This window comes from Mus caroli, unplaced genomic scaffold, assembly GCF_978045245.1.
Source record: "Mus caroli unplaced genomic scaffold, Mus_caroli_1 scaffold_5, whole genome shotgun sequence".
In the NCBI taxonomy this organism is placed as follows: Eukaryota; Metazoa; Chordata; class Mammalia; order Rodentia; family Muridae; genus Mus; species Mus caroli.
In genome coordinates this window covers 80,497,913-80,514,648 of record NW_028227260.1, presented here as the reverse complement: position 1 = coordinate 80,514,648, position 16,736 = coordinate 80,497,913, and positions in this window count along the sequence as shown.

The window sequence follows — 16,736 nt, the reverse complement described above, 5'->3', positions numbered from 1 at the left end:
GAGTTGGCATTCTGTTCTTGTGGCTGTCTTCTTTTTGGTTTGTTGAGGGAATACTTCCTTGCTTTTTCTAGGGTGTGATTTCTTTCCTTGTATTGGTTTTTTTCTGTTATTATCCTTTGAAGGGCTGGATTCGTGGAGAGATAATGTGTGAATTTGGTTTTGTCGTGCAATACTTTGGTTTCTCCATCTATGGTAATTGAGAGTTTGGCCGGACATAGTAGCCTGGGCTGGCATTTGTGTTCTCTTAGTGTCTGTAGAACATCTGTCCAGGCTCCTCTGGCTTTCATAGTCTCTGGTGAAAAGTCTGGTGTAATTCTGATATGCCTGCCTGTATATGTTACTTGAACTTTCTCCCTTGCTACTTTTAATATTCTATCTTTATTTAGTGCATTTGTTGTTCTGATTATTATGTGTCGGGAGGAATTTCTTTTCTGGTCCCGTCTATTTGGAGTTCTGTAGGCTTCTTGTATGATCATGGGCATCTCTTTCTTTAGGTTTGGGATGTTTTCTTCTAAAATTTTGTTGAAGATATTTGCTGGCCCTTTAAGTTGAAAATCTTCTGTCTTATCAACTTCTATTATCCGTAGGTTTGGTCTTCTCATTGTGTCCTAGATTTCCTGGATGTTTTGAGTTAGGATCCTTTGGCGTTTTGTATTTTCTTTGATTGTTGTGCTGAAGTTCTCTATGGAATCTTCTGCACCTGAGATTCTCTCTTCCATCTCTTGTATTCTGTTGCTGATGCTCCCATCTATGGTTGCAGATTTCTTTCCTAAGGTTTCTATCTCCAGTGTTGCCTCACTTTGGGTTTTCCTTATTGTGTCTTCTTCCCTTTTTAGGTCTAGTATAGTTTTGTTCATTTCTATCACCTGTCCGTATTTGTTTTCCTGTTTTTCTTTGAGGACTTTTACCTGTTTGGTTGTGTTTTCCTCTTTTTCTTTAAGGACTTGTAACTCTTTAGCAATGTTCTCCTGTATTTCTTTAAGTGAGTTATTAAAGTCCTTCTTGATGTCTTCTACCATCATCATGAGATATGCTTTTAAATCCGGGTCTAGCTTTTCGGTTGTGTTGGGGTGCCCAGGACTAGGTGGGTTGGGAGTGCTGCGTTCTGATGATGGTGAGTGGTCTTGATTTCTGTTAGTAGGATTCTTGCATTTGCCTTTTGCCATCTGGTAATCTCTGGGGCTGTGCAGAGTACATTGGGCGGGGTCCCGGAACCAAGATGTCTGTTGCTGATGCTCAGGCATAGCACTCCCTCTCTGCTCAGACCCCTTTCCTTTGCCCAGTAGGTGGCCAGATGTCTGGGGCCTGTGCAGAATACACTTGGCGGGGTCCCAGAACCAAGATGTCTGTTGCTGATGCTCAGGCAAAGAGTTCCCTCTCTGCTCAGACCCCTTTCCACTGGCCGGAAGGTGGCCAGATTTCAGCGCCTGTGCAGAATACACTTGGTGGGGTCCCAGAACCAAGATGTCTGCTGTGGATGGATGCACAGGCAAAGCGTTCCTGGGCTGGTCGGATCCCTAACCACTGGCCAGAAAAGTGGCCAGCTGTCTGGGGCCCGAAAAGGGGGCTGCCTTAGAAGCTCTGTGGCTCCCCCCGCCCCCGTCCCAGAAGCTTTTAGCTTCTGTATTCTGTACTCTCACCTGTGCAGAATACACTCGTTGGGGTCTAGGAACCAGGATGTCTGTTGCTGATGCTCAGGCTAGGCGCTCCCTCTCCGCTCAGACCCCTTTCCTCTGGCCGGAAGGTGGCTGGAAGTCTGGGGCCTGTGCAGAATACACCCGACAGTGTCCTGGAACCAAGATGTCTGCTGCCGATGCTCAGGCAAAGTGTTCTCGGGCTGGTCGGATCACTAACCTCTGTGCAGAATACACTTGGCAGGGACCTGGAACCAAGATGTCTGTTGCTGATGCTTAGGCAAAGCGCTCCCTCTCCACTCAGACCCCTTTCCACTGGCCGGATGTCAGGGGCCTGTGCAGAATACACCCGGCAGGGTCCCAGAACAAAGATGTCTGCTGCCGATGCTCAGGCTAGGCGCTCCCTCTCCGCTCAGATCCCTTTCTACTGACCGGAAGCTGGCCAGATGTCAGGGGCCTGTGCAGAATACACTCGGCGGGGTCCCAGAACCAAAAGTAAAAATCTTACAAGAGAAATCTAGGAAGGAAAGTTCTGTAATCCATCAGTAATAAGAATCTTATGTCAAATATAGACAAAGGATAACCATATGCAAATTTCCTCTCAGCACATCATGATGCTAGTAGGAAATACTAATGACTGTAAATGTGAAATAATGAGGCTATATCAATATCTCAGCCATCTTTAACTTTATTTCTAGAATTTCCTCAAAGCAGACTAATGTTAAGTGCAGTATTTGAGAAAATAAGCTTGTACCCATTTATATCCATGTGAAATGCCTATATTTAAATCATATCTTCAGCAACACTTAGTAAGTCTTCAAACTTGAATGAGTTATTTTAAACTATGTAACTCAATTTGTTTATCACAAATGGTGTTCTTTGGCTTTTGCTAAGTGTGACACAAATTTAAACACATTAAATTGTGACAGTCACCTAATCTCCTATGATAATGACTATTTTGGTAAGGTTCTTTGCATCCTTAAGAAATGTAGCTTTCTTTCCTGAGAATATTGATAAATATAGAAATAATATACTTGTCACCAGTGGAAGGATATCTTTTCCTTTCTAGGGCTTCATTAGAACATTGCAACATTGATCCCTGCATATATGTTCAGAGCCAAGTACCTAATTTGTTGAGATATTAAGCAGTGGAATCTGGAGTTAAATAACAATAGTTTCACCTCATGTTGTGCAAAGCAAGCACAGAAAGTTCTGGGCCATCACCTGAATACAATGGGTTTTTCTATAGAGCTTTTGTTTCTTTCTTCTTCTGTTCTATGATTTCTTTCTGTTTCCCTTAGCCAATTTTTCAGGGGTTACTTGGTATTTTGAGATGCATTTGTATCATATCCTCAGATACTTTAATATTGGCTGTTCCAAGACAGGTTTAGCAGAGTTCTCTGCTATATATAGACTTTTCTGTATCAAGTATTGATTTTTTTCCCTCATCTATTTTTAAAAATTTGCATTTGTACTAATTCTCTTTTGTTTGGCTGAGTAGATAATAAATAAAGTATCTATGATGAGCATGTAACTTTTTCACAAGACAGAAAATAATTAAAATAGCATTTCTAATATCAACAGATAATATTGACAATGTTTGAAATAATTACCTACATAAAGAGTATTGTACATATAGAAAATAAAAGGTATTCTGGGGTTAGTATTTTCATGCAAGACAGAAAGTCAGATGCTATGTACACTTGAGTCAGCTTGGAATGATGGCAAAATTTTTGAATTTAGACATCTTTTAATTGGCTCAAAGATGAGACATAACTGAAGGTACTCAGGCAAAAACAATTGTTTGTAATATTTTTATTGAGAAAAAAAAATGATCTACTGAAAATAAGATTATGAGCCTGAGAAATGATTGACTTAGGATGACTATTTATCTCAATCAATGATACAATAAAATGTATTGAAGGTCTCATGAAATATAAATTTAGTAAAGAGTTTTAATAAACTATCATCATAGTCATATTTTAAGGTAAAACATGTATCACATTATATGTAGCAAGAAACTATGGTAAAGTACACATATTATTTCAGAATCATTTCATTACTTAGGAAGACATTTGGGGTATTTACATTGCTCTTTTATCTCTAACTATATAAACTCCAAGATATCTCTCTGCATTGTTCTCTATCCAAGAGATCTAGATACTTGAAGAAAGAAGCACTATGTACTAAACCTAAATACACTCATATAGAAGATAGGGCCAAGAAGTGGGAGTGGGTGTGTAGGGGAGCAGGGAAGGGGGAGGGTATAGCATTTTAAATGTAAATAAAGAAAATATCTAATAAAAATTGAAAATAAACGAAGATAAAAACAATGCAATTGGGGTACATAGAATGTCTTTTATACTTCATTTTTACCTTGCTTTAGTACAACAGGCATATAATATACTGTGAATGATTTTTATAGAAACGATGAGATGTCATAAGCATAATGAATTAGTAGACATGATGTACTCTTTCCTTTTCCATACCCATTTAACTATTTATGTTATCACTTCTTATGTACCCTCAACCTTTTTTTTCATTAATCTCCCATGTATTTTTAGAGTTATATATTTAGAATTTAGATACATTTTACAATTTAGAATGCTTGACACTTAACAATTTAATAAAAGTTTAATTCATTCCTAACCAAATAATATATAGTCCAATTTAGTGAGGGAACAGTTGTTTAAGTCTCCCTACAATGATAAGCAAATACTATACAAAGATCAACTAAATTAACAGTGATGTCTTCAAATTCCTGTTTAATTGCTTATTGTATCTTTTCAAAATAAATTCCTAAATTTAGCTGAATACCTCAAGAAAATATACAAGTTACCATGGAACCAAATGTTTTGTGTTATTCAGGACATTTTATATAGAAAATACAATTTAATGGAGGACCTTCTGGAATTATATTTCAGAATGCATTTGTAATTGTTCCTAATTATTATACTTATCAAGGATTTCCCCAGTGTCCAGTGTGGTATTCTAGATGTATCTTAGGGTTTTACTGCTTTGAACAGACATCATGACCAAGGCAAGTCTTATAAAAAACAACATTTAATTGGGGCTGGCTTACAGGTTCAGAGGTTCAGTCTATTACCATCAAGGTGGGAGCATGGTAATAACCAGGCAGGCATGGTGCAGGCAGAGCTGAGCTGAGAGTTCTATGTGTTCATCCAAAGGCTGCTAGTGGAAGACTGACTTCCAGGCAACTAGGGTGAGGATCTTATGCCCACACCCACAGTGACATACCTACTCCAACCAGGTAACACCAATTCCAACAAGGCCACACCTCCAAATGGTGCCACTCCCTGGCCCAAAAATATGCAAGCCATCACATTCCATTCCCTGGCCCCCATAGACTTGTTCAAACACATGAGTCTATGGGGGGGGGAGGCATACTTAAACATAGCATAATGCAAAATGCATTTAGTCCACCTTTCAATGTCCTCATAGTCTATAGCAGTCTCAACAACGTTAAAAGTCCAATGTTCAAGGTTTCTTCTGAGATTCATCCAATCACTTAACTGTAACCCCGAAAGAAAGATAGGAAACCAGCTGGGCAAACTCCAAACTCTGCATCTCCATGGCTGATGTCAAATTGGTATTCAGATCTCCACTTCTTTTTCATCTTTGTTGACTGCAACAAACTGCTTTCTCCTGGGCTGGTTCCATTCCCTGTTAGCAGCTTTCCTCACCATGTATACCATGGCTCTGACATCTTTAACATCTTTGGGTCTCCAAGGCAATTTCAATGTTACAGCTTCTTGTTTCAGTGTCTGGGATTCCACTTGATCTTTTGGGCTCCTCCTAAGGGCTGGCATCACTTCTCCAGTTTGCCCTCTGCAGCACTCTAAGTTCAGGTTGATCCACTCCAGTTTGGCTGCTGTTCTTGGTGATCACCCCCATGAAACTGACATCTCCAATACACTGGAGTATTCCACTCCAACTAGGCTTCACCAATAGCCTTTCATAGGCTCTCTTCATTTTGCCAACCTCAAATCCTTAACATGACCCCTTCAGTCCTGGGCCATCAACTACATCTGGGGCTACACCTTCTCCAATGACATTCTATGACCTCTCACAGTGCCAAGTCTCAGCTATTCTTCATGACACCTTCATGCCTTCAAAACCAGTACCATGTGAGTGACTCTTACACATTACCAAGTCCAGCTGCAGCACGAGGTACAACCTTGGCTATCTCTGAAACACAGCTTCTTTGTGCTCCCAGAAAACAATTCCCAGAAGATTTCACCTCAGTGATTCTGGTCTCTTCTTAATCATTGCTAATTTCTTAGCTCCAGCTGACCAGCATCAGTAGTTCCTTCCATTCTTAACTCTAGAGCCAGAACCACATGGCTGAAGCTGTCGAGTTCTGCTCCTTGCAGGAACTAGATCATGATCTGCTTGTACTATTACATTGTCACTGGCTTTATGTTTTGCAAATACTTCACTGCCTAAGCTTGGCTATCCTGCATCTTGCTCTGTACATTGACCTTGAACACAGAGCTCAGCATACCTGTCTCCTGGATCCTGGAATTAAAGGTGTGTACCACCATGCCTGGATCTAAATTTAGCTGGGTAGGATCTTGCCCCAAGGTCCCACTCCCTTAATCTGTTATTTCCTAGAACATAGGATTTTGCTCCATTTCACTTCCTAGTACCCCTTTAATACTGGAACCACATATTTTATTTTATTTTTTCTGTTCTGAGCTTGCTATGATTGTTGAAACTTCTCTTCATAAGACTTAACCATAGAGCAAAGTCTCTGCTGGGCTTTTTTAAACTTCCTTTGACAATGCAGTTAATCTGAGTCTCTTCATCTTAGCCTCAGGCAGACTTTTCAGACAAGGACAAAATGTAGCCACATTCTTCACCAAAATACCACAAAACAGCCTTTATGCCACATTCTGAAATTATTCTACTTTGAAATCTCTTGGGCCAGGTCAACACAGTTCAAATTACTCCCAGCCACAAAGTCTTCCATATTCCTACTAGGACAACCCATTAAGTCACATTTAAAGCATTCCACTGCTTTCCAAATCCAAAGTCCCCAAATCCACATTCTTTCAAATAAAATCATGGTCAGGCCTATCACAGCAATACCCCACTCCTGGTACCAACTTCTTTCTTAGTTAGGGTTTTACTGCTATAAACAGACACCATGACCAAGGCAAGTTTTATAAAAAACAACATTTAATTGGGGCTGTCTTACAGGTTCAGAGGTTCAGTCCATTATCAAAAGTGGGAGCATGGCAGTAACAAGGCAGGCATGGTGCAGGCAGAGATGAGTTGAGAGTTCTATGTCTTCATTCAAAGGCTGTTCGTGGAAGACTGACTTCCAGGCAACTAGGGTGAGGATCTTTTGCCCACACCCACAGTGACATACCTACTCTAACCAGGTCACACCAATTCCAACAAGGCCACACCTCCAAATGGTGCTCTCCCTTGTACAAGAATATATAAAACATCACAAGATGTCATGGAGAAAATAAACTAAAACAATTGTTCTTACCTGGAGAAAATTTATTTTCCAAAACTTAGCATGAGACAGTAAGAAATAATTTTAGTGTCTGTGTTAGCCTTTCATAGTCCTGAACAGAAAACCAAATAACCCAATTAAAAAAAAAAATCACAGAGCTAAATAGAGAATTCTCAACTGAGGAACCTTAAATGGCCAAGAAGCACCGAAAGAAATCCTAAACATCTTTAGCCATCAGGGAAATGCAAATCAGAACTACAACAATCATAATGGCTAAGATCAAAATATCAGGCAACAACAGATGCTGGCAAGAATATGGAGAAAGAGGAACACTCCTCAATTGCTGATGGGATTTGAAACTGGTATAGCCACTCTGAAAATCAGTCTGGTGGCTCCTCAGAAAATTGGAAATAAAATTTCAACCCAGCTATACTACCTCTGGGAATATACCCAAAAGATACTCCACCATATCACAAGGACCCATACTCCACTATGTTTATAACACTTTATTTATAATAGTCATAAGCTGGATATAACCCAGAGGTCCATCAGCAGACACTTTTTGAGGCCCTTTGAGTTGGGAATGTTTACTCTCTTCTATACTTATTAGTTTTAGGCTTGGTCTTTTCATTGTGTCCTGGATTTATTGAATGTTTTCAGATAGTAGTTTTTAGCTTTAAATTTTTTTTCTTTGCCAGTTGTGTCAATGTTTCTATGGTATCTTCTACACCTGAGATTTTCTCTTCTATCTCTTAATTTCTGTTGACCATGCTTACATCTGTGACTTATGCTCTATTACCTAAGTTTTCCATCTCTTGGGTTGTCTCCCTTTGTGTTTTCTTTAATGTTTCTTTTTCCATTTTTTTTTTTTTCGATCCTGGATGGTTTTGTTCAATTCCTTCAGCTGTTTGTGCTTTCCTTTAATCCTTTAAGGGATTTATGTGTTTCTTCTTTAACAGCTTCTACTTGACAAGTCCCTTCAAGTCAGCGCCAGCACCATGTTTATCTTGGGTGCAGAGTTGGCAGACACACCCAAGGTCCCAAGAGGCCTCTCCAAGCGATCTTATGATCCCCAGTAAGTGGAAGACAACTTCTGTTCCATTCCAATCTCATGGAACCAGCATTAGGGAAAGAGTAAATCCAGACTGACCAGGGTTACAAGTCACTTTCAGTCGGAGCCACAACCAGGTCAGCTGGGCTAGGAGTCGGAGGACACCACCAAGGTCCCTAGAGGACAGCTTCTGAGGCAGACCCTGTTTCAGGCTCCAGACATCGGGAACCTACCCTGGAAGAGGACAGGTGTCCTCCCCGCATGGGAGGACTTTGCCTGAGCACCTGGGGAAGTCATTTTGGTTCCCAGATCCCTCCAAGACTAGTCTGTGCAGGTGAGAATGTGGACTACAGAAGCTAACAACTTCTGGGAAAGGCCCTGTTTCAGGCCTTCATCCTCTGCCAGGAGTTACTTCTGAACACCAGATATCTGTGCACCTTCCCGGCCAAAAGTGAGCTTGCCTGCAGAGAGTGCTCAGACTACTGAAACTCAGAAGAGAGCTAGTCTCCCAGGTCTGCTGATAGAGGCTAACAGAATCACGAGAGGAACAAGCTTTAACCAGAGACAACTAAAACAACTGACTCCAGAGATTACCAGATGGTGAAAGGCAAACTAAAGAATCTTACTAACAGAAATTAAGACTACTCACCATCATCAGAACGCAGCACTCCAACCTCACCCAGTCCTGGGCACCCAAACACATCCAAAAAGCTACACCCAGATTTAGAAGCATATCTCATGATGATCATAGAGGAAATCAAGAAGGAATTTAATAACTCACTTAAAGAAACAGAGGAGAACATTGCTAAAGAGTTATAAGTCTTAAAGAAAAACAGGAAAACACAGCCAAACAGGTAGAAGTCCTCAAAGAAAATCAGGAAAGCACATACAAACAGGTGATAGAAATGAACAAAGCCATACTAGACCTAAAAAGGGAAGTAGACACGATAAAGAAAACCCAAAGTGAGGCAACGCTGGAGATAGAAACCTAAGAAAGAAATATGGAACCATAGATGCCAGCATCAGCAACAGAATACAAGAGATGGAAGAGAGACTCCCAGGTACAGAAGATTCCATAGAGAACATCAGAATAACAATCAAAGAAAATGCAAAATTCAAAATGATCCTAACTCAAAACATAAAGGAAATCCAGGAAACAATGAGAAGACCAAACCTACGGATAATAAGAGTAGATGAGAATGACGAGTTTCAACTTAAAGGGCCAGCAAACTCTTCAACAAAATAATAGAAGAAAATTTCCCAAACCTAAAGAAAGAGATGCCCATGAACATACAAGAAACCACACCTTAGAAAAAGCAAGAAAGTCATCCTTCAACAAACCTAAAAGAAGATAGCCGAAAGAACACAATGCCAACTCTAACAACAAAAATAAGGAAGCAACAATTACTTTTCCTTAATATCTCTTAAAATTAATAGAATCAATTCCCCAATAAAATGACATAGACTTACAGACTGGATACACAAACAGGACCCAACATTTTGCTGCTTACAGAAAACCCATCTCAGGGAAAAAGACAGATACTACCGCAGAGTGCAAGGCTGGAAAACACATTTCAAAGCAAATGGTCTGAAGAAACAAGCTGGAGTAGCCATTCTAATACCAAATAAAATCAACTTCCAACCCAAAGTCATGAAAAAAAGACAAGGAGGTACACTTCATATTCATCAAAGGTAAAATCCTCCAAGAGGAACTCTCAATTCTGAATATCTATGCTCCAAATGCAAGGGCAGCCACATTCATTAAAGGAACTTTAGTAAAGCTCAAAACACACATTGCACCTCACACAATAATAGTGGGCGACTTCAACACACCACTTTCATCAATGGACAGATCATGGAAACAGAACCTAAACAGGGACACAGTCAAAACTACCATAAGTTACGAAACAAATGGATTTAACAGATATCTACAAACAATTTTATCCTAAAACAAAACGATATACCTTCTTCTCAGGACCTGATGGTACTTTCTCCAAAACTGAACATATAATTGGTCACAAAACAGGCCTCAACAGATACAAAAATATTGAAATTGTCCCATGCATCCTATTAGATCACTATGGACTAAGGCTGATCTTTAATAACAACATAAATAATAGAAAGCCAACATTCACATTGAAACTGAATAGTACTATTCTCAATGATACCTTGGTCAAGGAAGGAATAAAGAAAGAAATTAAAGACTTTTTAGAGTTTAATGAAAATGACGCCACATCAAACCAAACATATGGGACACAATGAAAGCATTTCTAAGAGGAAAACTCATAGATCTGAATGCCTCCAAAAAGAAACTAAAGAGAGCAAACACTAGGAGCTTGACAAAACACTTAGCAGCTGTAGAAGAAAAGGAAGCAAATTCACCCAAGAGTATTAGAAGTCAGGAAATAATCAAAGTCAGGGGCAAAATCAACCAAGTGGAAACAAGAAGAACTATTCAAAGAATCAAACAAATGTGGAGCTGGTTCTTTGAGAAAATCAACAAGATAGATATACCTGAGCCAGACTCACTAGAGGGCACAGAGACAGCATCCTAATTACCAAAATCAGAAATAAAAAGGGAGACATAACAACAGATCCTGAAGAAATCTAAAATACCATAAGATCTTTCTACAAAAGGCTATACTCAAAAAAAATCTGGAAAACCTGGATGAAATGGACAAATTTCTAGACAGATACCAGGTACCAAAGTTAGATCAAGATCAGGTTAATGATCTAAACAGTCCTATATCCCCTAAAGGAATAGAAGCAGTCATTAATAGTCTCCCAACCTAAAAATGCCCAGGGTTTAGTGTAGAGTTCTATCGGACCTTCAAAGAAGATAATTCCAGTTCTGCACAAACTATTCCACAAAATAGAAGCAGAAGGTACTCTACCCAATTTATTCTAAGAAGCCACAATTACTCTGATACATAAACCACAGAAAGACCCAACAAATATAGAGAACTTCAGACCAATTTCCCTTATGAATATAGTTGCAAAAATACTTAATAAAATTCTCGCTAACAGAATCCAAGAAAACATCAAAACAATCATCCATCCTGACCAAGTAGATTTCATTCCAGGGATGCAGGGATAGTTTAATATATGGAAATCCATCAAAGTAATCCATTATATAAACAAACAGAAAGACAAAATCCACATAATCATCTCATTAGATGAGGAGAAAGAATTTGAAAAAATCCAACATCCATTCATTATGAAAGCCTTGGAAAGATCAGGAATTCAAGGACCATACATAAACATGATAAAACCAATCTCTAGCAAACCAGTAGCCAACATTGTAGTAAATGGTGTGAAGCTGGAAGCATTCTCACTAAAATCAGGGACTAGACAAGGATTAAAGCAAGTCAATGGTCTTTCTCTACACAAAGGATAAACAGGTTGAGAAAGAAATTAAGGAAACAACAGCATTCACAATAGTCACAAATAATATGAAATACCTTAGTGTGCCTCTAACTAAAGGAGTGAAAGATCTGTATGATAAGACTTCAAGTCTCGAAGAAAGACATTAAGAAGTTCTCAGAAAATGGAAAGTTCTCCGATGCTCATGGATTGGCAGGATCAATATAGTAAAAATGGCTATCTTGCCAAAAGCAATCTACAGATTCTATGTAATCCCCATCAAAATTCCATCTCAATTCTTCATCGAATTAGAAAGGGCAATCTTCAAAATCATCTGGAATAACAAAAAAACGTAGGTTAGCACAAACTCTTTGCAAAGATAAAAAAAACCTCTGGTGGAATCGCTATGCCTGATCTAAAGCTGTACTACAGAGCAATTGTGATAAAAACTGCTTGATACTGGTATAGCAACAGACAAGTAGACCAATGGAATAGAATTGAAGACCCAGAAATGAAGGCACACACCTATGGTCACTTGATCTTTGACAAGGGAGATAAAACCATCCAGTGAAAAAAAGACAGCATTTTCAACAAATCGTGTTGGCACAACTGGCAGTTAACATGTAGAAGAATGTGAATTGACCCATTCCTATCTCCTTATACTAAGGTCAATTCTAAGCGGATTAAGGAACTCCACATAAAACCAGAGACAGTGAAACTTATAGAGGAGAAAGTGGGGAACAGCCTAAAAGATATGGACACAGGGGGAAAATTCCTGAATAGAACAGCAATGGCTTATGCTGTAAGATCGAGAATCAACAAATTGGACCTCATACAATTGCAAAGCTTCTGTTAGGCAAAAAGCACTGTCAATAAGACAAAAAGACCACAGACAGATTGTGAAAGGATCTTTCCCAATCCTAAATCAGATAGGGGGCTAATATCCAATATATATAAAGAACTCAAGAAGGTGGACTCCAGAAAATCAAATAACCCCATTAAAAATGGGGCTTAGAGCTAAACAAAGAATTCTCACCTGAGGAATACCAAATGGCTGAGAAGCACCTGAAAAAATGTTCAACATTCTTAATCATCAGGGAAATGCAAATCAAAACAACCATGAGATTCCACCTCACACCAGTCAGAATGGCTAAGATCAAAAATTCAGGTGACAACAGATGCTGGCGAGGATGTGGAGAAAGAGAAACACTCCTCCCTTGTTGGTCAGATTGCAAGCTTATACAACCACTCTGGAAATCAGTCTGGAGATTCCTTAGAATATTGGACATAGTACTACCAGAGGATCCCACAATACCTCTCCTGGGCATATATCCAGAAGATGTTCCAACTGGTAAGAAGGACACATGCTCCACTATGTTCATAGCAGCCTTATTTATAACAGCCACAAGCTGGAAAGAACCCAAGTGCCCCTCAACAGAGGAATGCATACAGATAACGTGGTACATTTACACAATGGAGTACTACTCAGCTATTCAAAAGAATGAATTTATGAAATTTCTAGGCAAATGGATGGACCTGGAGGGCATCATCCTGGGTGAGGTAACCCCATCCCAAAAGAACTCACATTATATGTACTCACTGATAAGTGGATATTAGCCCAGGAACTTAGAATACCCAAGATATAAGATACAATTTTTGAAACACATGAAACTCATGAAGAACGAAGACCAAAGTGTGGATACTTTGTCCCTTCTTAGAATTGGGAACAAAACACCCATGGAAGGAGTTACAGAGACAAAGTTTGGGGCTGAGACCAAATGATGGACCATCCAGAAACTGCCATATCTGGTGATCTATCCCATAATCAACCTCTAAACGCTTAAACTATTGCATAGACTAGCAAGATTTTGCTCAGTGGACCCTGATAGAGCTGTCTCTTGTGAGAGTATCCCGGGGCCTTGCAAACACAGAAGTGGATGCTCACAGTCAGCTATTGGTTGGATCACAGGGCCCCCAATGGAGGAGCTAGAGAAAATACCCAAGGAGCTAAAGGGGTCTTCGACCCTATAGGTGGAACAACAATATGAACTAACCATTACCCTCCGGAGCTGGTGTCTCTAGCTGCATATGTATCAGAAGATGGCCTAGTCGAACATGAGTGGAAAGAGAGTTCCATTGGTTATGGAAACTTTGTATGCCTCAGTACAGGGAAATGGATTTGCAGTGGGAGTTGCAGAATAGGGGAATGGGGGGGGGAGGGTATGGGGGACTTTTGTTATAGCACTGGAAATGTAAATGAAGAAAATACCTAATTAAAAAAAATCAGCTTCTACTTGTTTACATATCTTATCCTGTATTTCTTTAAGGGAGTTGTGTATGTCCTCTTTAAAGTACATTATAATCTTCATGAGGTGAGAATTTAGATCTGAATCTTATTTTTAGGTGTGTTGTCGTATCTAGAAATTGCTTTGGTGGGAGATCTGTTTGCCACGTATTGTTGGGTTTTGTTGCTTTTGTTCCTGCACTTCCCTCTCACCATCTGGTTATCTCTGGTGTTAACTGGCCTAGCTGTCTCTGAGTGGAGCCATTGCCTCCTGAGAGCCTGTGATCCTTTGATCCTGGATGTGTCAGAATTTCTTAGGGCCATTGCTTCATCTGGGTGTGGGCTGAATGGGTGGGGATCCAGAGCAGAGGCTCTGCTCTTGGCACAGGTACAAACTGGAAGGAGCCCAGGTCAATGACTTTCAAGGAACTATTGTGTATATGGCATTTTTCTTTTTGGTAACTCTTGGGTTTTAGGAAAAACATCATCTAGCCATGATGGAGAGCTAGCTCCCTCTAGTATTTTGTTTTTATAATACTTTTAATCGGCTTATAAAATAGAAGAGTCCCATATCATTTTTCATATATCTATAGTATATTTTACCAATCTTCTTGTCCCTCCCTGTCTCATTTTGTCTTCTATACACCCATAACCTTTGGCTTACTCTTTTCTACAAACCAAATATAGAAAACAAACTGCAACAGTAAGTTTCCTGGGTGTTGTCTAAGATTCACAGTTCTGATATATGTTTTGCAGAAATCTCGGGATGAAAAGAAGTCAATGGTCTTACCTAGCTATGAACTCTATGAACTACAATAACAACCTGCAAGGTAATATAGGCCCAGTGTTACAATAGTGGTACAACTTTTAGAAGGTAACTAATCAATTTCTTTCTGAATGCAAGGCCCGCATCACAGAAAGGAATTCATGCTATAAACTCACTATAAATTCAGGCAAAACTCATGGCTGTGGAGTTGCTAGGTTTTAAAATGGGGATAATTTTACCACTGTTGTTTAGATACATTAACCTAGTGGTAAACTGCCTTCTCAATACTTTCATGATTCCCTTATAAAAATGCTACTCCTAGTCTTAATCATAGGAGTTTTACTTTGTAACGAATGACAGTGAATACAGAGATTCATGGTTGAGAATAAGTGACGGCTGAACCCATTCAAACCTGAAGAAAATGCTCACAATTAAAACTATAAACAAAACAAAATCTAAGGATAAAATAAATGTAATTAAAAAGATGTGTCATTGGGATTGAAGAGATGGTTCGGGGTTAAGATCACTTGTTGATCTTGCTGAGTGTCCAGGTTCAGTTCCCAGGATCCAGATAGTGGCTTCATAATCAACTCCAACTCTAGCTACAGAATATATGACACCATCTTCTGAATTCTGTGGGTACTGCATGCATGTGGTTCACAAACATAGGACAAGCAAAATACCCATCTACATAAAATGAGGAATGAATCTCTTTAAAATTTAAAAATAAAAATTAATATATGAAAAAATACTATTTGGATAGTTCATAGATAATTTATGGAATTATCCATGAAAGCTGGCTAACTTTCCTGGTCATTGACTTGAGAAGTCTTGTTTAACTGTGAATATCAAAGCAGAAATTTCTTTGTTCTTGTAGAACACAATTCTCCTTTAAAAATGTGTTCATATTAATTTTCTACAAGGGATTTCTGTTTGTGAAATTCTTTTGTTATCCAAGGTGTTCCAACATGAACATTCCCTATTAAATTTTACTATAATCTGGACCAAGCTTCTTTGATGTTTTGACTATGGGGAAATCCATTATGCAAGTATTTATATACAGAACCACAAATATGATGGAAATATACTAGGGATTGAACAGTAACAACATTTTATATATCTTTTTATACTCCTAAGAAACCTCTGGCATCCATAGTGGGAGGAAAAGGCAAGTCAAGACAGCATTCATATGTACAATAGGGAATTGTTGAGTTATAAGAAATGTTAAATTAAATGTCCTATCCAAGTGTCTTTAAAAATTATACACACACTAGTAATACAAATAGAACATTCTAATATCTGAAATTCAGCCTAAACAAAAGTGTTTGGATATAATTGAACCTAGGGAATTTTCAATTTTCTGGGAATATTGTAACAAGAGTGAATTTAGTTATTTTCTCTTTTTCTTTAGATTGTCATGAAATGCTATACATGTGTATGAAGCACCAGTTTAAGTATATGCAATAAAACCCCTATCTCCAAAATAAACTTGTTTACTTTGATAATATTTTAAATTTAATACACTATCCATAACTTTTATTTGGCCTTCTCATGTTACCTTAGTTAATCTTCACAGCATAAAGGTGAACATACAATTATTTCAAGGTTAAGGACTACTTACATCTTAAATATAGTAGTGGGTTTTGCTAAAGTTTAATAGCGAAATGAGAATGCCAGGATTTTCAAATAGGTTTGTTTCTTACGTATAATTTTATGAGATGAGTTATTATACTGATTTCCAGTGTTTAGTAAGAGAATCCAATTAATTCAATTTTAAGATTTTATTTTACTTTACTCTGTGTGTACATGCATGTACATCATGATGTGTGAAGTCCAGAGGACAATATTCAGTAAAACCAGTTCTCTCCTTCTGTAATGTGGATACTTCAGATTTAATTCAAGTCATCAGTCATCTTACCAGCCCTAACTAGTGCATTCACAAGAAGAGCTTATGAACCACCAAATTCAAAGTTAGATATAAATAATAACTCTATTAAGGAATTTTACATAAAATTTTGGTTGAAATTCTATATAGTGCAAAATTATATAAATATAAAAATATATAAATAGAGTTAGGCATGTTTCCTAGATGAGTGGAGAAGAAACTCAAATGAATAGGTACCAAAAACAACTGGGTATCAGTGGTATGA